At 40.1% G+C, this 26,359-nt stretch overlaps 1 protein-coding gene across 1 annotated transcript in view; it reads left to right on the plus strand.

Annotated features, from left to right (window-relative positions):
- The window catches only part of T265_07336 (hypothetical protein), a gene marked incomplete at both ends in the record, with an annotated part of 76,107 nt that overhangs the window by 19,449 nt on the left and 30,299 nt on the right, over positions 1–26,359 (plus strand). The window contains one exon of the mRNA XM_009172828.1: positions 19,597–19,797. The remainder of the gene's footprint in view (positions 1–19,596; positions 19,798–26,359) is intronic.

The following is a 26,359-nucleotide window of genomic DNA, read 5'->3' on the forward strand; positions in this document are numbered from 1 at the left end:
CCGATAGAGGATATATATATATATATATATATATATATATATATCTGCCATTGCCGGACCTGTTTGTTTTAAAAAAACTCCAGATAAAAGCACAGTCAAAATGTATTCGTGTAAAATTATTAGCCATGTTAGCCTTCGACGACCCTGCCTCAAAGGATGAAATTCACATTTGTGAACGCCGACATGAAATGAAGCAGTCTAAGAAAGTCAGTGTGATTGCTCCGAAATTTTTCACTTCTGGATACGTTTTCGAAGCCCACTGACACAATGTTTGCACACGAACAACTTGGAGCAGACCGCATTGCTGTGGTAAACTTTGAATTTGACTATTTTCTCAGTCCGCGTGTCACGTATGCGGTCTTTGTTCCTGTTTCTCGTTACTGCGTTTGCCGCACACACACGCGCATGAGAAACAGGTAGTTTAAAGGCATCTGAGTTTGGGTGATAAGACGTTGTGTTGAACACTTAATGATTAATCATAAAGCAGACTACTATCTTGGTGAACAAACTGCCACGACCTACTGATCTGTTTTAGTGAAAAACATGGTTAATTGTTGGTCACAATTGTTGCACTTTTTGGCAGAAGGAAGAAACGTTCCTCTAATCGAAACCAACCTGGCTCAAATGCGGTTTTCGTGCAGGCGTTTCCAATCGGATATTGCGGAGAATGAAAGTGCCGATCGTCCATCTGTGCATAAAAATCAACGAATATGTACACCCAAAAAACATGTAAAACTGAACAACAATCATTCGTTTAGAAATTATTGAGAGGCATCGATGGCTAGTCAATGTCAATCGTCTGACCCAGTTAGAGACAAGAAGTTAATTTGATGTACAACAAGGCACATATGCTTTGTACCATTGCCGACACGATGTCACTCTCTTGCAAGTCTTTTTAACTCCTTTGCTTAATTTTGTAAGACAGTCTACAACAATTCCTCGACCAAGCACCTCGAGCCTTCAGAGACACGCTATCCTTCAGGGCTGATTACTGGCGCCACTGGCTCTACGATCACCAATGTATTTAGGAAAAATCCAGCAGAAACATATTCAGGCGCATTTCAGCACATCATTTAAGTAAAAAAACCGACACAAAAATTGAGTCAAATATTATTATTGCTAAGGTAACTGGGATGCGTATGTTCTTTCCCTCTTTGTGCTCCGGAAGGATTGTTTGGGCGCAACGTTTATTCTGTATTTACCTTTAGGCACATCGACCCAATGCCAAAGTAATACTAAACCACTTTTGAAATCTCTTCTTATATAACTAACCAGCAGGCCTTTTTTACGCGTTTTCTTGTGTTGTCGGTAACTTTTTTTCCACTATTGTCACCCTATTTAAAAGCGATTGTATTCAGTTTCGATGACTGCTGGCCCTAAGTTTCCATTGCCATGTGTTGTTCTTTTGGAAACTGTGCGAGGGATTCAGAACCCCTTTAGGAAACATTTGCTGTTTTCATGCGAGAAGCTGGATAAACTATGAGATTCTAGACAAGCTTGTGCCTGTGTTGATGGGACGCTTATTACAAAGTCAGGGTAGCGTAACGTTAATCTGCGACTGCGTTGTTCAACTATTTCTATTCATTTCTTAATTTTTTGCAATTTTCCCAGAGACGCAAATGTTTTCTTGCATTTGTACAGTAATGGATTAACTAAAACCAAGATGTCACTCAATAAAACTAAAGGCATTTTAGCAGATAGGGAACATGCCCAGAAACAGCATCCGCTTGTTCACTATGCACTTCAAGGAATAGGGAACGCAAAAACATGCCTAATGACTCAACTCATGTAGCCGGTTCAGGTGAGACCAGCCTTACATGACAGCTGTCTAAAACCAGACCAATCAGTCGTTAGCAATATGCTTTACTCAAACAGTACAGGGTACTCGATACAAACTCAATCATCAAATAAAGTAGAGATTCAACTGAACCAACTTTACTGAACTTCATTTTGCTCTTAAATTTAGCTAAACATTGTGGCTTAACTTAAAAGCCATTTTGAGTTGTGTAAAGTTTTATTTCCTGCCAGACGCCTTCAAAATTATTTAAGCAAGGAGATATTTCCAAAAAGCATTGAAGTGAAATTGTCGTCAGTCAGTAAAGGCTAGTGATTGCTTTGGGAGGATATAAAATTCCTTCGAAATTTTCATTTGAAAATTGAAGATGATCGCAGAGTGCCTGCCGTTCGGAATCAGATAAGATTTCTTCAGCAGGTGCTGACAAATGATACTTAACCAGGAGAGAAAATAAAAACTCAAACAACAAAATTACTGAAATATTTTTTTGGAATTCACATGTGTGACAAATGATGAAACAAAAAAACCTGGATAGTACATAATCTAATCCACTTCATCTTTAACGTAAACGTAAACGTCACTGTTTGCTGATCTTGTTGTCAGCTGATGCAACCCCCTGCTGTATATTTGACGCTGATTCTAATCCTCCCGGTCACCTCCATGTTTATAAACTCTAAGCGTAATGTGACGATATCGCTCTTCGAATACACAGCTAGGAAGATTTTTTCTTGTCGTTTTCATTGTTGTCTGGTAGTGCACGGCTGTCAGCAACTTCCTCTTTCTTTGTTCGGATAAATCACGGTTGGTAACCATCATAAAGAGGCGGTCATAAAATTTATGAAAAATGTTTCTTCAAGCGCAAGTTGTTACCCTTGATGTGTTTCCCTTCTCGATTTATTTATAGTCACATGTCTTTTTCTTATCCACCTCTACCACTGTAGCCCTTCAACTAGCTAACCTTAGCTGTTGTCTCACTCATCTATATATACATATATATTGCACGTAGTAGTAGTATATAGTAGTAGTATATATATATATAGAGAGAGAGAGAGTACTACTAACCAAGCAGTGTCAATGAACTGAAGATGGCAAACGAGCACAGGGTACTTGCAATTTTCCAGAGCCCAGTGAGAGCTTCTGATAGTGTTTTACTAACCAAGAGTGTCAATGAACTGAAGATGGCAAACGAGCACAGGGTACTTGCAATTTTCCAGAGCCCAGTGAGAGCTTCTGATAGTGTTTTGCACAATTTCTTTACACAAAGTGGCATTGCTACAAATAAGAAACCTGCTGAAAGCCAACTGATTGATCGTTGCCAGAAGGTTGATTGTCTTAGGCTGAGTAGGAACAGCAAAGGCCATAAATTTTTACACACCAATCGAGCGCAATTGTTTTTCAATTAGCATTCCTAATTCAATGTAACCCCCCTTGTTGTAAATGCACAGTGGCGAACCTCCTTGGCATGATCCGGAAATTTCAGTTAGGAGTTTGTCCTTGAGTAGATTGTACAGTTAAACTTCTCCGTATCTGCCAAGAATTACCTCAGTATGACTCTCAATAATCCCTTAGGAGAAACCAACCTCCGGGTTTTACCGTAATAGCTGGCAATAAATTCCGGTCACGGACGGATAGTTAGCAGTGTAATCCAGGCACATCTAGAAAATATTCTATTGGTTATTAAGTAATTCAAAGACTGAAAGGCCGCACAAGTAATTACATACTAAGATGATCGGGAATAAATTGTGAAGGACTTCTAACTACTCAAATAAACTCGGCATCATGTGAACATTCTGAGCATAACTGAAAAATGGACATGCAGCAAAACGGAGTGTACTTAAAAAAATACTCACTTCATGCTTACGTAAAAAAATTCACTGGTTAGAGTATGCAAACATCAATAATTTATTAATCGTTTGAGTAATTATGGGTGCACACTTGCTGGCGCGTGTATTTCCTTGAGTACTATGTTGCGACTGGAGCGTGTCACATAAATTCTATGATTTTGTGGTTTGAAGCGTTGAACTATTGGACGTGTGAAGGTCCCAAATTGAGGTTTAGTTAGTGCACTCAATCGTTTACACTTGTTTGCTTTTTTGGAAAAGTCTACCGGAGACAGTCTTAAAACAAAGGTTTTACTCTCGCTTTCAGGAAATGTGAATACTTTCCGGTTAGGTAATGAGACATCAGCTCCGGAAAAAACAGCAACCTCCATAAGGAAGACACTAGTTAGACAAACTAAAAGCCGATGTACTAACACAAATGTTTGATTTGTCGCATAAGCAATGGCTTACGTGAATGAACATGTTTACAGGTAATTATACGAAGTGTCGCCGGATTATTCACAGTGAAAGTGTTTGAACTAAACCTTTTCCTAAAAAATCCCTACATATAATTCTGTGGTGTCACTAGCAACTTTTACACGGATCGCTTCAAAATACTGTACATAACTGACGTTCTCAAAATTGATGCATAAGACTATGTTACTGTTAATTTTGGTGTTCAGGTTTATAAACGGTGATATTACAATCAGTAAATTTCATTTTCACCAGCTCCTGAAGAAACAGAGCTAATAAGCATGTCAAGTAGCCCATCCATCTGTGTAGTGTTGCCATAGGCACAATGATGCAAGGTCTACGTGGTTTTGTTGATCCAGGCAAGAAGAGTTCCGTTTGTGGCCGTCGCTACACAATCAACAGACTTGCCATGGAATTTATGGAATGATGCCGAAGAAACTTTACCAGGGAAGTTGGAAGTATATGATACTGATGCTAAATAGAGTTTGGAAACTCTGTCACTGGGCAATTAACTCAGGACACATCATTTTTACTATTACCAATCTTGTTATTAGCAGTAATAATGGTGATAACAAAATTATTAGTAATAAAATTAAAGTTACCTTAATGCGTAGTGAGAGATGAAATAAACAACCATCATAAGTGTGGTTGGTTTCCGAAAATTCCGGTTGCTGTAACTTGACTAATTTGAACCCTTTGTTGGTGAGTGAAGAGGATTCCGCCTTGAAAACTTGTCACTTTGCGATACACACAGTTCGACACCTGAAAGCGAACAGTATTCTCAATGAATTACCATGAATTCATACAGTTTCCTGCATATTTGACTCCAGAGATAGATTTATTGGTTATGGAGCTTTTGCGTATGACAAAATATTGTCGATACTAGTAGAGTATAAATTGTCACCAAATATGTGTTCTTAAGTAGCTCTTTTGAAATTTGTCTTGAATTCGATTTGAGGTATTTTCATTCCTCTTATTACAATCCGTATTGCATTCGACACGATGAGATGGTCGATGTGGCCCTTGGAAATGACCAATTCGGTGGAAGCTAAAAAAAGGAGATTTACGAAGTTTTTGGGAAGACCAACTTCACTTGTTCTCCAAAATCTTTAATAAGATATAATCAAATGCAGCTCAGTTAAACATATATGCTATAGATTTCACAGCACCTTCCATGTACCTTCCCCATCTGCACGCTGGTTGCATAATGCAGTCTATCTCCTTTACTAATGCATCAATTTTCCAAAAGGGAGAAAACCGGGTGAAAACATTGCTTGGTTAAATGGCCTTCCGTTGGAGCTGAAACTGGATTATTACCGACAAGATGATCTTGATTGATCTAGGTAGGGTCGGCAAAAGGCTCTTTTTCATGCCTTCTTGTTTGTAAGCGGTAATTGCTCATAGGTGGAAGAGTCCTAGAAAGAGTGACCAACAACATGCCAGCAACAGGGAAATAGTCTCAAAATTTTAGGGCACTTTGGTGCGTTTTGCATAGGCTCAATGCAATGGCTCAATGATTTTGTCCGCCCGCCGCTGCAACCGCGTGCCTTCCAAAGAAAATTCTAGGTAACCGTCACCTTAGTCTGTTGCTCTACCGAACTTACAGTTTATTACTGATTCTCAAAGTAAACAAAAACGCTATAAATGTTATATCCAAGATGATAAAGAAATAGCGTAATTTAGGGATTTTAAGATAATTGGCCGATATAAGATAGTTCCTCCCCCGTACATACTCACGAGCATTGCCTAAAATGATATGGGTCTTCTCCTGATGTCAGCTCTGCAAGTGATGCGCCCACCTTAAGTCTGTGCGACACATTCATTCCCATAAAGCAGAGCTAGCGAAATTTTTCAAGTTTTCATCTGTTTAATTTACTGCCTATACATGTCACCCAAAACTCCATGGCACCAAGACTTCAGAGATACCAATTTTAGGCATTTTCCTCAAGATTTATACGTTTTTTTGTTTTTGGTATTTTTTGTATACGCTTGTTTTTAACCAAAAGCTTTTCGGTGCATTCCTCTTTTGTCTTTTGCGTTGAATGCGTTGAAACTGAAACAAACTTAGTTACTTATGCATTTTCAATCACCGTCACTTGACGATTTACCCCAGGTTGATCACGCAAGTCAGGAGACCAAGTTTTGAAACACGTTCCGCATAAACGGCATATTGATTTCGGTTTTGGCACTTAGTTTACACGCATTCATCGTGTGCATCTTGAAACCTGACAGGAATGGATGCATTCGAAAGTTTTTATTTGCGTGCGTCACTAACTGAATTCCTATCGACCACTTCAAAGTTTTAACAGTTCCTATGGCGTGGATCGGTCCGAAGTGTTACTATATAGCTCGCTATATAAAAATAATTATGATATAACTTGAGGGACATTCAGTCATTCACAAAGTTTTTGGCGCCAAATTTAACAAAAATCCAAACATAAACATTTGCTCTGAGGTCAGGGATGCCACATAGTATAGTATGTATTTTATCTACGGATTATGGAGTGGCTACGATAATTACCTTACCTTACGCCATTTATCTCAGACGATCGTACATGAAATACATTGTGCACAGTCTATAACAAAGAACTTTAGTTTGCTTCTGCCATATTTCTGCATCCTCAGACCGTGTGGAAGATTCAAATGGATTAAGGCTGTTTTCATGACATATCCAACGTTGGAAAGTCTACGGATAAGATAGTCCTGGAGAATTTTTACGGGGGGAAGTGGTCATTTCATAAGCTGTTAATCTAATCTATTCCTTTGATATATTGATGAGCACCTACTGCGACCTACCCTGCATACAGTCAACTGCAGGTCTAACCCTTCCTCAAAACCAACAAACAATCATAACAGGTAAATATTTTTTGGAAACTTCCTTCCGGTTTTTAGGAGTTGACAGTCGTCTACAGATATCACGCGAAAGTTTGATCTGGGATCAGTATGTATTTACCTTGAGTTGCATCAAAGTAAATATGTAGCAGTTTCCCTATGCCGTAGTCATATCTCAGCTAGCACCGCCACTATAAGTATCGATCAGGTAATCAGTAACACAGGTGGATACGTATTACTTGATATCGCGTCCTACTGCACCGTGAACTCAAAAAGAAACATTCGAGTCCATGGGGCGTCAAGACATCCTGCAACAGACTATTTGGTGTCTTTCAATTTATGTCGCTTTGAAGTACGAATTGTCCACCATGCGAAGTTCAGAAAGGACCTCAAACGAGGTATTAGAATTCATTTCATGACCATAGGTGTGTTCATGTTTATGGTGCTCGCGATTCGTTATCGGTCAGTGCACTAATGTTGGCTGATGTAGTTTAATTGTATGGTTCCGTGGCTCGCTCAGAACTCATTCTCTGTTGACTCACATTATCCTCTGGGAACACGTATAATGTCCCTATGCCAAAACTCTGGATCGATGGATCATGCGCTAAGATTCGTTTTTCTACCATTTAAGGTCGTGTGAAGTTTGTCAATACTGGATTGTGTGGATTACTTCGTTAAAGAAAGTATGACATGGAGAAGTTCAGTTTTCACCTGTGTTCGCTAGATCCATCGGTTATCTGGATCGTAGTGGGCGTTTGTGACAAAAAAAAGAAGACCGTGGTAACTTGTAAAGACATAGTTTTCGTAGCCTGGAATGTTTTAAGGAGCGATTTAGTGCAAAATTTAGACCAGGTGTTAGACTAGAAATCATTTTCGCTCAACGCAAAGAGAGAACAACCCACATGTGTAATCACTGTGGGATAACTTGTTCGCATGTTTTTGGTTATTAGTGTAAATCATATAACTAGGCAAGCCCGCAAGCTGCACAGTCACTGAAGCACATACGAAAGTAAGCTGGGCAGTTTTAAGATGCTATTCGACCGCCCCCGGTGAAGAAATTCAGCTACCATTCCCGTACAAATACATGCATTTCTGAAACCAAAACTCATGTTTTAATAAATCAACCTACTGTTGCTTAATTAACAAACTAGCCTGCATTCTTCGGTCCTTTGTGTCTGGAGTCATTCGCAGCGCGGCCATCAGGCAAGACGCGTTCACCGAATTTGCAAGCGACGCGATGGAATGTGATTGTATCTCCGGATACGTGCATAGGTTTGCTTCTAGAATTCTTTGTAGAGACCTAGATGAAATGTATGATCTGTCCGCTGTTAGTTTTCAATTTGTACTCGTCTTGAACTTTGCTGCCCATAAAATAGTTGTGAGTTATAGGTTTCGTTGATTTTATTTACTAGAGCCTGTTATATATGCGAGAGTTTTGTATAACTAAGATTTGCCGCTTGCATTTTACCACCCCGTAAAACCGTTCTGAAAATAACCAATGCAGGATAGAATGGAATTTTGTTCACGTTTTAAAACGCAAGCATAAGCGACCTGATATAAATCCAACTTAAGGCCTCTTAAAGATTTGAAGTTAACAAATCCGTGGGAAGTGTGCTGAATCTTGAACCCCAATTGCTGTTTTCAGCGGAAAAGTGTATGGAAATTAAGTAATGCAGGAACAAGGGGAAAAACTGTTATTACATGCAAGTACACAAATATTTTCTATTTCGGCCAATTTGGCGAGAATATCCAGCTTGTTCTAAGGTCGGGACTGCGGCGGGAGATTTGTAAAAATTTCGCAAATAAAATGTGTTTAGATTTTCAATCAGTACCAGGCAATATGATAAACTCTGATGTGGAATGCGAGACTACACGTCAAAAAATCGAGACCGTGCATCTTTGAAAAACAGTGTGCATGCGAAATCACATTTATTTTTGCAAGATGAGATCAGTAAACCACAAACACATTCACTGTATTGAAGTAAAACTGACTATTTAGATTTATAATGGATTAGGTGATTGACGTACCAGTCGGAATAACAGTAGCGTAGCATCAATCAGTTTTTTTTCAAAAAAGTACAAAATAAAACTCGGAAAACTTAGTGCGTTGTCTTCTTAGAAATTAGTTCTTCATTATAGAGAAGGGTTCAGAGGTTGCGTTTGTCACTCAGCCAACCGGGGTTTTCTAGTTGCCATTGTCTTGTACATTCAAAGCAAAAAACCAAACTGTTTGGAATTGGGTGTTGATGTATTCTCCTGATGCATTCCTGGGAATGGCCAAATTGAAACGCTCCAGCGGTATGACTTAACGCAGGTTATGCAGAGTTCGTCCAAACCGAATAGTTTCTCTAAACTCACACGCTTATTTTTCTAGAAGAAATTAACCTATCTAGCATTCGTCATTCCTAGTAAAAATTTGTTTGCAAGCTTTTGCGTCAGAAGCTAATTTGCTTTCGTTTGATGTTGTAGCACTAGTGTCTTTGCATACTGCACCTACTTTGAACTAATCGTCGTTAATCTAGTCATGGTAAGAGCAGTATTGCCTGTGCAGCAGAAGGTAATCCAGTTTCGAGAGTATTTTACATCATACTAAACTTTTGTTTGATCACTTTAGAAGCACATATCAGAATGTTCCTTCTGAGTAGACAGTCGTTACACAAAATAACTTTCAACACTTTCTAGTTCCAGTTCCCATTAACAAAACCAATCCACCTATTTTATCTCATGACGTCACCACTAACGATATTCCAATTACGCACAATATTTAAGTATTAATGACTTATTGCTTTTGCCGAAGTCCAATAATCTCACGCTAGCTAATTTATCGCTATTTTTAACCATTTTTTTCTTTTTCACGTCAAATTGTTTGTGTGCATGAAGTCCTCATAGGTTCCCACAAAAACAAACTAGTGAAATATTATCCAGATGTTGTCACGCTGGTAATAAACACTGAAGTTCGATAAAACGTTATCCAATTTCGCACATCATTCTTCATACCAGTTCTAATCCATTCTGTGTGTGGATTTTACATTTGCATATAACATAAACGCAAACAAAACGCCCATGTTGCGAATATAAACTTGGGAAGATAAATCGGAACTCTTCCCCTGACTATGGCTCCCGATGTCTGGCAACGAATACTGGTGTAATTTTCAGAATTCAGGTTCACACTTTTTTTTATCACAAAACATGCCGTTTATTTGCTAGTTCTCAACAAGAAAAAGTTCTCCTGCTTGTGTGGAGCACTTAAGTGCTCTATGCGAACCGTATTGGTGTGTGGTTATGAGACGCAATGTGGTTTCCAGGGGGTTTCTAGCCTCTCCAAAATCGTGCGGCTATGTCCGCGCTATCTAAAACAATTTGCAATTGTCTGTTACGGATTATTAAACAGAATTATAATAATTCCTAACCTCGTGCTATAAAATGCAAAAAACTAATTCTGATAAGTTTGAATGTGGTTTTGAAAATTAACGGCGAACAAATCCTTTCCAACTCATTAATTTAAAATGAATCTGAGGAAATGTTTAACGTTTATTAACCAAGACTCTACAAAATCAAACAACCTTGGTAATTTACAGTAAATATACCGCATTGGGGAGTTGTAAAGATAGACACCCGTTGCTTTTGGTTCACCGAGTTACAGGTAATACTTGAAATATGTAATTTATAAGCTGAGATATTATAGATGTGATGATGTATGCTTCGAATGTCATTTTATCGTTGGCAAGTGTCTCAGACAAACTTCTTCCAGTTTAAATCTACTGCTTTCTTTTGGCAAGTCAACCGGAATTCATGGACTCTCTCAGTTATTTATGTACAAAATATTTTTATAGGAACACTCACATTGGCTTGCAATCACCCGAAGTGTCCCAGATTTTGGTAAACAAAGTTGTCCAAAATAATCACAAATCCCTTCCAAGTTTCTGAAATTCTCCCTAAGGTATAAAATAAATAATGAACCGGTCATACAGGGTTACGTGGGTCACCGTCGGTATAAATAGTTCCCTCATAAAATGGAAGAAAGCCGGCGAAAAACTCCAAACCTCCAGCTTCTGAAGAACGTGCAACCCAACGAAAACCTGGAAAGACTCGACACATTCTGGCACAATTTAAATAGCAGCACATAATCAGCCAGCAAAAGTGCGTTTTGACATGAATCTCTACACACCAGTCACACATGCTTGACTTGACTGTCCAAAGCAGTTCAACCAAAGACACCTAATAACCGGCTTGTTAATGCAAAAATAGCGAGCAGAGCGGTATCCATCCTGGGTGTTCACTCTGCGCTGACGGACATCATGAATCAAAGCTCACCATATCAAGTTTATGACCCGCGTGAATATGTGTGATTTCTATTCTTTCAATAACGGAAATGCTTACTCGTAAAAAGGGAAGGATCCCCCTGAAGAATGTTATCCAAATCACACCTCTGTTCTGCCCAGCGGGACGTCATATTTGACTCCAACCTGTTTAGGGTGCTCATCTTTTGTATTGTAAGCATAAACATTTCCTAAGAAAAGAATGAAGTATTAGGTGGCTAGAGTACAACTGATCGTGGTTTTCTCAGACACAAATCGCACAAGGAATGGAGTGATCCAAACCATCTACGTGTAGGCCTCACCAAAGATCTCAACCTAGCAGACCAAGGAGTATCTTGGAGAACGCACGAAAACAGAGAACAAATTTTTCCGCTGAAAAATGACAAGTAAACATTATGTAATTTTCACGCATTTTGATCGGGAACTCGCATGTTTGCCCACCACGCCCACGCTCGATTTCTGTTAACTGACCGACTCCATGAGCGCCTTTTCTAATTGCAAATGTTTATTACCATCCAGGCCAAGCAATAATTTCGAGGCGTTACCCTGTGATTCCAGCTTTGCATGAAATGGCCTGCGGACGGAATTTTCTCTGCAAGAAACCGTTTACGCCTACTTGTTGTAGAAACCTAGTTGAGACCAAATGTGTTTGTCTGCTATCCAAATTCAACAAAACCCCACATCTCTAGCCGAATGATCTTGAGATGGCGTTCCGCACGGATTTCACAAGCTAAACAGCACTTTCGCCACAAACGCATCGCATGCGGATGAACCGGAGGCGAAGGCGGTGACAACACATAACAACCTCAATGAGGAAGTCACTGTTACCGGTAGACACTCAAATTGTGATGTTTACTGCTATTCTACCGGCTTCAGTGAGCGAAGCAAGGCTTGATCGTCTCGAAAATGGCAATCTGGTGCGTCATTGCTTCATTTGCAATTCGTGTCCAACTTTGCTGAAATTTAATAGCCAAGTTCAGTCGCCAGAACCGATGAATTCTGAAGGGAAAAATAAACCAACTATAGTGAATCCTTAATTACACCAGCTAGACCACCTGGAACAGTAATTGTCTGGGCTCATCTGCCTGCTGTCAGCTTGGTAGCGAGTTTTGAGCCCGAAAACGTCCACGATTTAGGCAGGACTATGATGTTTGAGTAATTTTTAAAAAAAAACATTTCCGTTCTAGATAGGCTTGAAGATATATGACCATCACTGAGAGCCAAATAACAATTTGTTTTTCAGAACAGGTTTATTATTTCATCTGTGCATGACTAGATGGACGCACGTGCCTTTCCGTTGTCGCGGGATATGGGTGCCTGTGTTGCAGTACTTGATTACTTGAGTATTGATTTTTGCGGATGGTTAAATTAGATCTAAACTCTCATACAACAATTGTTAAGGTTAGCAGTATGACATTTTGCCTAAAAAGTAGAAATTTCACTCGGCGTCAGCTTAAATGGTCCACCGAACCTCAGCCATTCTTCGGCTGTTTGCCTGCCTCCTTGCGTCCTCAGATCTAAGGGCATTCACAGAAGATTAGGTTGGGGTCCATAATATCCACTGCCAGCTGATTGTGCAAGGAAAACTACTGAAGTCATTTCCGTTCCATTAGTGAGTCCCCAATTCAGCCCAGACAAAGTTTTCCGGAATTATTTTGTATGTCCAGGATACTATAAGGCATTCATTTGTTGAGCAACAGATTATCAAAAAATTCGAATGCATCTTCACCGTGTACGTGGTCCGCTCAATTGATGAGGGGAAGCCTTCGTCATGAACTGTGCACCCTTATTCGTTTAGTTAATCCAGAAATTGTGAACAGTTCGCCATTTATCTACAACTGCAAACACGTTACTTAATATAGAAACGTGATCATTCATGAAATATAGCGAGGAAAAATCCTCAGCAAACGCAGCTTATCTGACGGACATACAACGGCGGTTACTGTTTTTGGAACGTGACATTTGAACTGGCATTGAAGTTTGTCAAACCGGGTAACGGAATATTCACTGAATATCAAATCTACTTCAAGACACAACAATATAAATGACTTTGTCTGTGCTTTTTCGTATACTTTGAAACGGAAATCAGAAAAGTGTCAAATTTAGGCTAAATATTATGGCCATCACTGACAAACCAAGTAGTCGTTGCTCTCAAACCAGCCGCATGTGGAATGACATTTGTTCATGCTTAGTTTTTGGATACAAGCTTTGACCAGTGCTGATTGACAGTTGGCCACATTTTCCAAACTTAGGTGACCGCCAAACGGTCTGACCGGATGTCTGACGCTGAAGTGCTAAATCAATAATGAAAAAACCCAGAGGCCTCTGGAACAGACCTGACCTATTTCTAGCTTGCTGTTTACACAAAAACCAGTGCACAGAGGTCTTGTGGCACTTCTCGCCAAGTAGCTACCACTTTGATTTCACACCAGTTTGCCGCGCGCGATTATCTTTTCTCAAGGTAGTAGCTATTAAACCACGGCGGAACAGTAAACCGCGCAGCAAAAACGAGTCTCCTGGTTCATTGTGGTGCCATAACAACAGTGCTGGACTACCCTATTTGTCGCCTTGAGGCCTAGCTCTTCAGGGAGAGGGCACATCTTAGAATGCGACAGCTTTACTAAATTCTTGCAAAATAAGTAACTTAAAGGACGTTCCAGAAACCTTGATAAGCAGTTGGTGGGTTGGGCCAAAATGAAAATAAATACTGATTGTTTACCGATTGCAAAATGCTTGAGAAATCAATACAAAGTCTGTCATTTGGGTGATGATGATCACCTACTAGTGGATAGAAAGCGAAGTTTGGGATGTTTTGTAATAGAAAAGTTTGGCTGCATACTGTGATAATGTATGGAATTTCACTGGGCTGTAATTATTTTATCACCTAGTTAAACTACAATCCGGGTGACAAATAACATTAAACCTATGCTACTGATTATCAAAAGAAAGCACACCATTGGTTTGGGAAACATTATTCTCATATGTTGTAAATAGCGCATGCTACGTTTACGTGTGAGAATGTCAAAGTCTCCCAACCCCTATCCTTATATTGGGTGTATTTTAAAAGTTTGTCAGGAATCCACAGAAAAAATCCTAAAATTATTCAGTTTTATAATATTGGCTCATTCTGTTTGGGACAACTGTGATATAAAAAGGCAGTTGTAAGCATTAGGTCTATCCTAACACACAAGGCGGAATTCTTAGGGACGTAAACCAAATGAATCTTCGTTCACTCGGCGTTCCCGAACCACTGCTTGAAAGCTCATTTCAAACGGCTTTGGTCTTTTGTATGCAGTACCTCCCTAACAAAGAAATTTTCTATTAAGGATATATTCTTGCAACTGAGGTCACCTCGTTAGGAAAGTCCGTTTCAGCCTCGTGTGTGATTATCAGCAGTTCTAGAAAGGTTCAAATCCGCGACCTCCGAGGTTAATAAGCAATAACACTGTCTAAGTATGACCGCGCCCACATGTTAAGCAACTTTTGGAATACTTACATTTTGAAACAGTGTGTTAATAATCTTACTGTAATTTACGTAAATCAGGAAACCAGGCAACGGTTTACCTAACCGTTTTTATCTCAGGATGCAGATTCCACCAAGGGTTTCTTTGGAAATCAAGTTATCTGTCTTAATACACTGCTTATTTAGAATCAATTTCAAAAAAAAAGGATTTTTAGCTTTAGCACATCGGAAACAAGTATGCCATTTATGCTAAAGAGATTGTTGAGGCGTTAGACTAACCGATGCCTTTACTTTTGGCCAGAGAATAATTTGCTACTTGCTTCGTCCTGATAAAGACTCTTTCGGTGAGCAACTAGGAGATGATTTCAACCTTTACCTTGGAAGCATGAAAAGCCAGAACATCAATTGCGACATTCACAAGTAACTCCACAAGTATCTGCTAACCCAATTCAACCATGCTAACCACAAAAACGTTTTTGACTGCTAACAGGAATAGAAAGAAATTGAGACTAGAGACAATGATTCTGCGTGTCATTCCGTATACGTATCTGTTTGGTCCGATGTTTTGATTGGTTAAATATCACGAATTAAAAAATAGTACACCACAAGCCATCCACGAAACAGTGAGTTTTTCAGCGAGGCAAAGCTTGCAAAACTGACACTCCTTCCCTTTTTCACAGTGTGAAACACGTTTGAAGACCTTTTGGGAAGAAAAATATCACTTAACTTCTTCCAATGTGACCAAATTTATTTCACAGAATTTATCCTACTGGAAGGACCGGGGAACGAAAAACTTACTAGACGGCAACCCGAGAAAAAATAAATCCCTGTTTGTTTGTACTGCATGAACGTGCGCAGCCTTACCATGCAAAGTTAAGGTATGGCTAAATAAAGCTTTAAAGGAACGTATGTCTGCCACTAGATGCTGGCTCGTACACTAGTGGGATTAGAGATGAAACTACGGGTAAATGATGTCCTTCCTTGCGAAGTCCTTTATTAAAAAACATGAACCAAGTAATTACATAACAAAACCGTGAACGAACACTGAAAAGCAGTTCCACAATTTCCGTAATACACGTTACCTTCCATCAGATACGTGGGTGGAGCTTCGACGCCAAACGTAGACTACTCGCATGCTTCGTCAGTAGCATCCACCGTTACACTGGTAGTATCACCGAAATGCACTCGTAGTGTTCATCCCCTCAGGGACCTTAAATCAGCTAATACATTACGCATTTTCTAAGGCTGATCGAGTAGATCTTATCCGTTCTTACGAAGGGTGATTTGTTTCACAGTGTTTTCGGTCAGTCCAACACGGTTTATCTCCACCCACAGTGGATGCTTCGACCTTGAACATCATCACATCAATTGTGGGTTGGATAGCTTTTAAGCTTAATGAGATCTTTTGAACACACCGTGTGTGGCAATTTTATATTTCATCTGAGGTCGGTATTCCTCAACCTTGTGATTACCTCGATTATCGAACAAATATCAGCCATAGTAGCTGTCGGATTCGGTCTGATGATCACTGTGAAGAATTGTTTTACATGCATATCATATAAACTGCAAACCGTTCATGTCATCTTTCATGCTATGGTAATCATCACACGAAAAAATGGTTAAATGGTTCTCTCGTTTTATATTATAACAATCCTTAGCTTCAATCTACCGTTTACTGTCAGTGTTTAACGTTTCTCCAGTCCTTCTGTCCTGTCCCTCCGTGTGCTGTAGGTGCGTTATCATCATTTTAGTGAAACGAAGGGTGCTTCGATGATATTCTGCTCTCACCTCAGTTTGCAGAATATCATCGGCCTGGGAAAACAGTGGCCTAAAACACCCGCTTTAAACGCCTAACCGTTCATCGGAAGACCTGTGGAATGTAGACAAGACCTATATGTTGTCTGTTCATGGTTTCCTCTCAAAAGGTTGCCAATCAGTACGCAGACATCTGTGCTACTTCTCGATCATAATGTATTTTGTCAATCAGAATTATCATCCTCCGACATTTCTGTTGAGCGGGGGTCACAGCTGAACCAAATTTGCGTTCCAGACAAAAAAACAGACTTTCTTTAGGGCGGAAATGTGTGCTAGACTGTTTATTGGATTTCAGGTTTGAATTTCCCATTAGAGAAAGAATAAACGTACTGGGACGATTCCATACCACAGGATCATCTTAACGGTTTTTGGACTTTACTTTCACCAAACATGTGTAGACTGATTGTCACCTCAGGGTTTCATAAGCCGAAATATATATGATATGATTTACTTCCGGATCTGTAAAGCCAAAACCCATTAACCTTGGGATAGGGAACAGAAAACAACGTTTCTTTCACTGTTTCCTCCAGGAGCTGATAATTATTTTTCGCTTTTCTGTCACCGCGGATCACCCATTGCGTGCAGTAGTGCAGCCTTCTCAAGTGAGAAATCTTGCCAGCCTACGTTTTATTCGATTTTGATGGATGATTTCGTTGTAAGCCCTGTCAGACCGAGGAGTCAGACATATGCCGAAAATTAGCCGACGTTTGCCAATTTTACAGCCTCCAAAAGGAATGAAACCATTTAAACACAAAAATACTCTCACTAATGATCAGTCCAACCTTATTCAGATGCAGTAATTCAGTCACACGTCCCTACAACCGTCTCCGCCTGGTCGATATCCTCGAGGCTCTGGATAGCTGTTCGAATCTCGTTATTTAAAACAGTCGTACTAACTTGTGCTATTTTATTAGATGTTGTTCAGTCTCTTCGCACAGTCTGGCAATCAGCCTGCAAACTTTTCAGGGATTCTCGCTAACTCTCCGTTTAATGAAGGTTTTGCACCGCCTTTGTGAGATCCAGTAAACACATCAACAGACATACGACTAACTATGCCTGAAACTGATAGCTCACCCCACCTTGCATCTTATGATTTCAGAATTCTATTTTTCAAGTCATTTTGCTTTCCTCTTCACCTGTGCTCAAACTGTCGAATAAAATGCATGAGGGAGTTCAGGTTCAGTGTTTATCATTGCAACCAAGGTTACCAAGGTTGTCAGGACTTAAACAGGGATGTTAACGGTGCTTTGCTCCACAAGCCAGTTCAAAGAACTGCCACATCTCGGCCACAAGGCATTCTGGTCATAGAAGTGATTGATGCAGCGACGTCGGTGGGCATGTGGTTAGCTTTGTGACACACTGATCTCCCGGATGAAGTTTCAAATCTTCCGATCACAAAACACTCCAAGGGTGTCTGCCAGACAAAGAAGTGCTCTCCCTACCAAAATACACTCATTTGTAAACCAATTTATTTTCGCGGGAGACTCACCTGAAACCCGGCTAAATCTCCAATTTATGGTGTTTTTAAGCAGATAAATGTGCTGCACTAGGCCGTCTTACGTTTGACTCCCATAGCCGTTCACGTACAAACAATAATTCTTTTGTCTTAAAAAAATTAAATGCTATTCTCTCAAACCCTAGCCTTTTTTCCGCGGATTCGTGAAGAAACTTGTAGTCAGAAAAAGCCCCGATGAGGTTTTCCGTGATAGGTTACTTATGTGGGCGGCAAATTTCAGCCTTTTCTGTAAAAGGAGAATAATTTAATATCTCGTATAGTGTTGCAACTTTAACCCGAATCAGGATTCACTTAGTTCTCGGTTTAAATGCAAATTGGTTTATAAAAGTGGGCATTTTGTAACTGTCATTCAAATTGAGTTCAAGTAACGTACATTTCAGGGAAACTCGAGGAATGCGCCTATTTGAACCGATGAATGGGGAAACCCGTCTTGGGTTGTTGAAGAATTTTCAGCAACCTTATTAGTTGTGTATTTGTAAATGAATGTGTTTTGCTTATTTTGTTCAATTCAGCACCAAGTAGAAAATAAGGTTGACGGAAACTCAGGAAATACACCTACCTGATAAGCCCCAAGGAGGGCAAAACCAGCCGTGGGCTGTAGAAGAATTTTCAGCAAGCTTATGAGAAGTGTTTTTCGTCTATGAAAGTTCTCTCCCTATTCATTCCCGAAGTTCTTTAAGCACGTTTCTTGTAAAATAATTTTTATGATTTTGTGGTTGCGTATGGCATACACGTTGCCTTCGGTCAAACAAACTTAATATCTTGTGAAATGCAGTGAGCATAAGTCAAACAGTAAACTTTGTCTAGCTGAGGCTTGTTTCAGTGCATTTGCCAAGCGTTATTATACGCTCGCTAATGGGCACACTAATTGGTTTTCTGAGCACGTTACATGGTTCCTTAGATCTGTACTCCCGAATATACGATCAAGTGGCAAAAGTACGCCACACTACCAGTTATCAGAACTACTTATTTGTTACCCTATTCCTCAGGCTAATTCATTACTCTTCTAGTGACTGCTCACATTTCAAGGCTGAACTATTCTATTTTATACAAAGTCAACTCTATATCAACCGTTTTTTATAGTCAGTCCGTTCACCTTCATTTCTGGGCTTGTTTTTGAAAGTTTGTCCCACTTTGAACTGAACAACATTTTTTCTGTTTAATTTGTCCGATAGCACACTGCCCTTTCTGCGCCATGCAGTGTTGCTCACTGCCCGAGGTTCAATCTAGCCGAAGCCTCAGGATTTACTGTTAATTTCTTATGGGACCACGATACACCTATCTATACTGTCTGTCCGTACGTTTAATTCGATACATTGTCCACTGTCCAATTGCGACTACTGAACAAACGCAGTTGACGTTCGTAGAATTCGCTTTCGCCACAATTATTAGTGACCGTCCGTCGGTGAATTAGACTACACGTTACCTGTCAGATAGGATACTAAGATCGTGCGTTTAGGCTAATTAACCAATTCCTTGCTTTGAGATCACGGCCTTAGCACAGGATAGCACACTACCAACATCCCATTGCTTACTGTTTTACACCAATCCTCTTCGGACAGGCTGTCTATATCCACTGACTGGAGTCCACTACAGACACGCTGAAATCTGGATGTCAGCGAAGACGCCGTGTGGGAAGTGTCGTTGTGAGGACGGCACTATCAAATGTACCAGTGAACCGCACCACTGTCCAATGCTATGTCTTCCGGGACAAAAAAGTTCACCACCAGGACCATGCTGTGAAACAACGTGTCGTGGAAAAGGTATGTCCTACTGGCAATTTTTGAAGTTGTATATTTGTATCTCTCACAAAGAAGTGCGAACTAAAGGCTATGAAAGGGGTTTCAGGTTGAAATTCCGAGCTGGATGAACAAGCACTAACTGACATAAATATATCAGCAGTGGAGGAAACTTTGGATGTGAGCATCTCTTAGGCGGACAGTCCCTTATGTCGTGTTTTACTTCACAGGACAATTCATTCCCTACTTGTATCCCCATAACTCTACTTGCAACTGGTAAGGAGTGATGTGAAGGCTAACAGTGGATTAATTCGGTGCACACTTGTTGTTGATGGAATCACTTTCATTCCAGGATTCTGCAGAAAACTACCAGCTTCTAACTGCTCTCAGGGACGGGAATTTAATTTAATTCATATAAACCATAGTGATAAAACACAACATTGTGTGTACGCTCCATACAATTGCACTCGAATTACACGAAACTGGTGATATTTGGCTCATCACTTCAGTCAGGTTCGTATACACTTCTCCATGACAGCTTTATTTAAACAAACATCTTTGATAAACACATGGTGAGACACTTGGCGCTAGTCTCAGGCTGTGTCAGCTAAACGCCACCTACCGGTCTTGCAAGTGCTTGCTGTGTGTATCAAAATTCAACTGCAATCGCCTACTAACAGATATTTATCCTGAAAGACAGTAGGATTCCTCACCGTTCAAGTGCAACCTCGAATCTGGATAAACAACAAGTGTGGAACTTGGTTTTCTTGCCTTTGTTTAGCTATTGGTTTCCTTTATTATTTTTGTAGCTTTTTCCCCTAAAACCGCAATCTTGCAACTAGGGTTAATCTATTTGATTGACTTTATACGTAAGTTCATCCACGGGCTGGTATTCCATGGTGATATTATACTGAGAAGGCAGTCGGCGAATCCAGGTATGATACTGTGATTATCCACTGTATTGTTTAGGAGCAACAGATAAGACATTCATAAGAATACCACTTTCCTCTGAAAGGACTTGATTGTTCGTCGAAGAGTGGTTTTGTGGTTCATCAAGAGCTAAGTGCAGTTTCTTATTGACGCGCCATGACCTTCCGGCATTTGGCGATGATTGAAGAGTTGCGATGAAAATTTCTCAGAAACAGTTCAGTTGGCACAACTTGTAACCTAGAAGCTACAAAAGAATACATACCCAGCAAGAAGCCCATAACTTGATCTCAGCGTTCTCAGTGTACACTATTTTTTTTCTTTTTAAATATTTTAGACCTTTGGGTAACTTGTGCCAAATAGCTCTCTTGGTAAAACCTTTATTACAGCTTCGGCTTTGAAAGTGGTAGGCTAAGTAACTAGAAACAATTTTTTGAAGTGAAGTATCAGGCTTGAAAGCGCGATTTTAGCCATCACGCCTACAACTGACATTGGAAGGAAGATACTAAATACATAGGTGACGGAGAGGGTTAGTAAGCCAGAACGATCGATAAACTAAGCTAATGCAAAACGTCGCTTTTGAGTCCATGCCGCCATGTTGGTTGATATAGTGCCAACGAATCAGATATAATGCTCCGAAAAAAATGACAAGCTTAGATCTTGAAGACGGCTACATGGAAAAGTATAAACTTCACCCTCATTAGGAGCATCACTTGGCAGAATGTGGGAGGATATCGCCTGAAATCGCCCTGAGAGTTATGTAATCTGTTACATAAAGCGTGATATGTGTGACTTCCAAGATAGGGTAGGTATAAGTTGAAGATCTCTGATGAAACCCAGCTAATAGACATCACCTGATTAGCGTCCTTTAGTTATGTTGGTATAACAGAACAAATAAACTGTCTAAGAGTTTCAAACATATTTCGGCCCTTTGGAACCATCTCAACGGCTATAGCGGTGCGTACTACGATCATAACTGTTAAACTGTCTTTGCTGGGTTGGATTACGGTCCACATGAATAGTGACCAGCTGTTGGAATACACGTACGGTTTGAGTCATCTTAATCTATATTGTATGACTCGATATATTCGAAAGCCACCAGCCTATTCATTCATCCTAATCTGGTTCGAGTACATGCCAATACCGCTGATAAAACTATCTCCGTAAACGTGTGTGTTTTGGCGAAAAGCTGTGCAACGAATTGGCACACCTATCGATGGCGAAACTGGAGACCATTCCGGACCTAAACTGAGACAACCGAAAACAAAACTGAGCAGCATGGTCTTTTTTCAAAAAGGGACCTTCTAAGTGGACGACAATGGCTGTGGTGGCAGTAAAATTCCTAGCACTCTAAGGTTCGCACACTACCACACTCGTTGACATAACTGCACAACAAAACGCACAAATGAAATCACATAAGATTACACATAAATGTGTATCTTTTGTGAACACGTAGGTGCATTCGTCAAAATGGTCCACTAAACGTTCAGTGGTGAAACAGAAGCGCGCATTTACTTGCAAAAGAAAGAAAGCTGCCGAGATCTTATAAACAATTGCTGCGTCCGTTGGTAAACGAACGTGTGTTCTATACTCTACCCAAGCGTTTCTTTTATTTTTTCATAGTTGTTCACCAGTTTCTTCAGTGAGCCTGATACTTGGCTAAAAAAATCTTCATCACCAATCCAGGCAACATCTTCAGTGCTTTGTGACTAGGTACTTTGCCCAAGTTTGCTTACTTTTTATCAGTTGCTAACACAGCAATATCAAGCAAAACCTTAATAATGCACGGATGTTGTGAAGTCAACGTTGGTGACGAAACTTTCTACGCAAAACGAGTAGCCCCATATACACAGGACAGTGCTGCTATCCTTATGTCATTCGTTCATTTCAGACTTTCCTCACCGGAGATACCTAAGCCTAATCATTTGGAAGTACCTTTTTGGTAGCCACATTGTGCAACAAACCCATATGTATCCGTACGGATTCGAAAGTTGTTATTTTATGTAGAACGCGCGTAAAACCTTTGTGCTGTGCCATTTCTCACTGACCAATCAATGATTGTCGTCATTCTCATCACATTTTTGTTCCGACAAACACATGTTGAGTTATAAGTCTGATTGCATCGACTAAGATGAATCCCTCCACATTCACCAACCACATTGTTCCTACGCTCAAGTTAACCTTTGATTCGACATGAAGTACCATACGAATTCATGAACAACTGCCGTGACATCTAAATTCATGAAAGATCTACTAAGGTTAACTAGAAGCACTGTAACCACATATGTCCTTGTAGGTCAAACTGTGTGTGTAACGTGTATGATAGCTGAGACGATTCTCCTGAGCTTTGTTTCGTTGCTTCCCACGTATTGTCTACATTTATTAGCATTACTCGAAAACGAATCAAAAAAGCCGATTATTTTACAAGTCTTCAACCAGGCCACCAACAAAGCGAATTGGACACTGAGTTAAATAGTATTATACAGTGCGGTCGAATTTTACAAATAGAGGCTTACAAAAGCCTCATCACTTGACAAATGCAAATACACATATATAAGTAGGGTTTTGATTGCTTGTGCGAGAAAAGAAAACGTTTTGTGAACAGCCGGTACCGGGACAACCGTCTTCAACATGATAAACAAATGACGTGGTTCTGAATTTTTTCTGCTAGAAAACAAGGTCAAATCTCAGGTTAAGTACTTGTGGGAATCAGACGTTCCGGCTATTTGAAGTTTCGAAGCAGTTTTTCAATCTACACTTTATCTCCTGAGCTGTTCCTAGAAGTAGCTTGCGGTCAAAACTTTTTATATTTTTCCTGGAGTTGGACATTTTATCTTCACATATTTCTATGAAATCTAGTTTCACGGGTGCACTCAGTTTTTTCTCAATTAATTTTGTGTTTTCACGTTGCGTGGATCAGTTTAGTCGTTACAGCTGAACGCTATGAAAGCAACTAGACGAGGAACAGGAAGTTGTTTGACTTGCCAAAGAATGATTGCATGATCGTCCATGTTTTTCCCGGTAATTTTCAAAATGTGTGGAGTAACCTGTTTGAAGTGCGTCATTTTGACTTTCGGCGACCACTTTTCACTAGTACTCGTCCTGCAATGGAAAAAGAGAGTTTCGGCGGAGTACTTTCTCTGTTAAACGGTGACCGTATTTTAGGTGGTTACAGGTGAGTTTTTAATAGACCCAATAGGTAAGTGAGTCTTACCGACAGAGTCACTGACGATCTTGGTGCACAGTTTTTCCTCATAATGCTACCAAGGGATCGATAACTTCTGATTAAAAACATTTATGATTTGATGATGCCAATAAAAGTTTAGCTCACAGATCGATACACCTATAGGCGAAACATTCGAATCGTCTAATATGTTCATTTACCTGAATTTGGTTTGAACAACTTATGTCATTGAAACCGTTCCAACGGTTCATCACTTTATGCCGAATAAACGGGCTAAATTTGGCACAAAGTTCTGGATTATTGGCGACACATGAACCAGTTACGTGTACAGTGTGGTCCCTTGTCTAGGTGCATATAAAAATAGAGCAAAGGGACTGCGTTTCTTAGTCAGAACGCGCATTATAATCGTGGGAATTAAGGAGTCCGTAACGTAATTACTGGCGATTATTTCGCCAGTTTTGGCCTAGATCAAGGCTTACTCACCAACGCAGTCTACAGAAATGTCTCGAACATCCGTCTTATAACTTACTATCTTTCCGTTGCTCGAAAAAATTCGACAACTTTTCCTGAGCAGATACAATAATCGTACACCTGTTTCATCCTTATTGAGATTCATCAGCAGTGCACATCTCAGGAAACTCCGAAGAGTTTCGAACCCGCGACCTCCTGGCTAGTAGTTTGAACACTTAACCGTTCGGCCACGAGTGGCTGATGAGCAGTGTGATTAACTCGTGCTTAGACAGGATAGAGCGCCGCTCATCCTTCAATCACGGGGGGAGCCAGTCAACACGGAGTTTTGTGAGATGCGTACTGCTGATTGTTCCCAATAAGGATGAAACAGCTGTATGGCGCTTCCCGGCTTTTCAGCTTAGATTGGCTCCACTTATAGGACGAAATCTCCACAAAAATCCTAAATCTTCTCACACTACCAACAAAATACAATAACCAATTAGAGCTGATGGATTCGTACTCAGTCTGTTAAGCGTTATGGCGGACTATACTTGGTTAGATCCAAACGTCCACACAGAATATGGCTGAATTAGGGATTTCTTCATCCTGAAAAAATTTCATAATAAAAAATCAGAAAAGATTTTGATAACCTATACTGTCGATTCATAAAGCTACCAAATAAAGCGTTCCATTACTCAGTACTTCATTTTTTTCAGGAAACTAAGATCAAGCCCAGAGTTTATTCAGTAGTTTGGAGAGTTTGAAAAAATGGCGTACATAATTAAATTAAACTCCTCACGTCCCCACAAGTCTCACTTTCACTTGTCTGGATATTTCCTTACGTTAGGAAACATGCTTAGTTAGGTCAATTTGGCTTGACAGGAATGACTTGTGTTATTCTTCCTCGTGTCCTGTTGTTAATCAGTTCTTAGCGATGATCATCATCTTTTGGGGACGGGTTTTCGCCAAATATGTATCAAGTAGGTCTTGCGTATCGTCTATACCATAGGCCACAAACACTGATAGCTCGGATCAAGTAAGCACGAGCCGTGATCGTCGTGACCAAAGGTTAATTATGGGCTACTGAACCTAAGCGATATTCGGATTCTTCGTTATTCGTTCCACGCATTACCTACATCCCAACAGGAATGGGCAAACAGAAGTCCTTTTTCTACACACCCACAGAACCTGTATACTTGAGAATTAGTTGTTCATTAAACTGACCTGGTTGCGACACACATAATAACTTAGACTACGATGATGTGCGATATTGAGGAAAGACCTACTACAGTTTATAAAGTATATAGACAGGACTCGACAACCTGCTGCATAGCTCCAACTTGGTGTGCTAGGATTCCTCCCAAATTTGTCGTCGAATGAGCTCGGCGTCTTCAGGTTCATACCGTTGGTGGCTGGTTCAAAATGAGAACTTTCCCATCTAGATAGGACCCAATTCTGCTGTTCAGTTATTCATCAAACTGTAAAAGCTTACTGTCATGTTCAATTAAATACTGGTTATTCCTATCTCCAACCTTATAATGCCATTTAATGATATTTCGGCATGAGTGGTCCACTGTTCCCTGCACACCGAAGCATTGATTCAGAAGGTAGAAACCCTAAGACCTATTTAATGTTGGTTGAAGTCTCTAAAGCGATTAAAATGTCAATTTTAACGGCCCCAACTAAATCCTCAATTAATACAGGGAAATCTTTGCTTTACAAAACAACAACCACAAACAACAACAACAACGACAGCATGACATCACAACAACCACAACAACAACAACGACAGCATGACATCAGTGCTCAACACCAATGCTTCACTGCCGTACAACCATGACTTATTTGAAAGCCTGCCTTATAAGAAAAGAATAAAGGTGGGTGGAGGAGGGACTTAGTGCTAGCTTAACACAATCACTCCGAGGTGCCTACACCTCCAGACATTCATTCAGGCAATCTGGACAGAAACTGACAACAAGAACGCCACTGACATCGGTTGGCAGCCATATCTTGTAGTGTCTCCAA

This window comes from Opisthorchis viverrini (genome assembly GCF_000715545.1).
Source record: "Opisthorchis viverrini unplaced genomic scaffold opera_v5_168, whole genome shotgun sequence".
NCBI lineage: Eukaryota > Metazoa > Platyhelminthes > Trematoda > Opisthorchiida > Opisthorchiidae > Opisthorchis > Opisthorchis viverrini.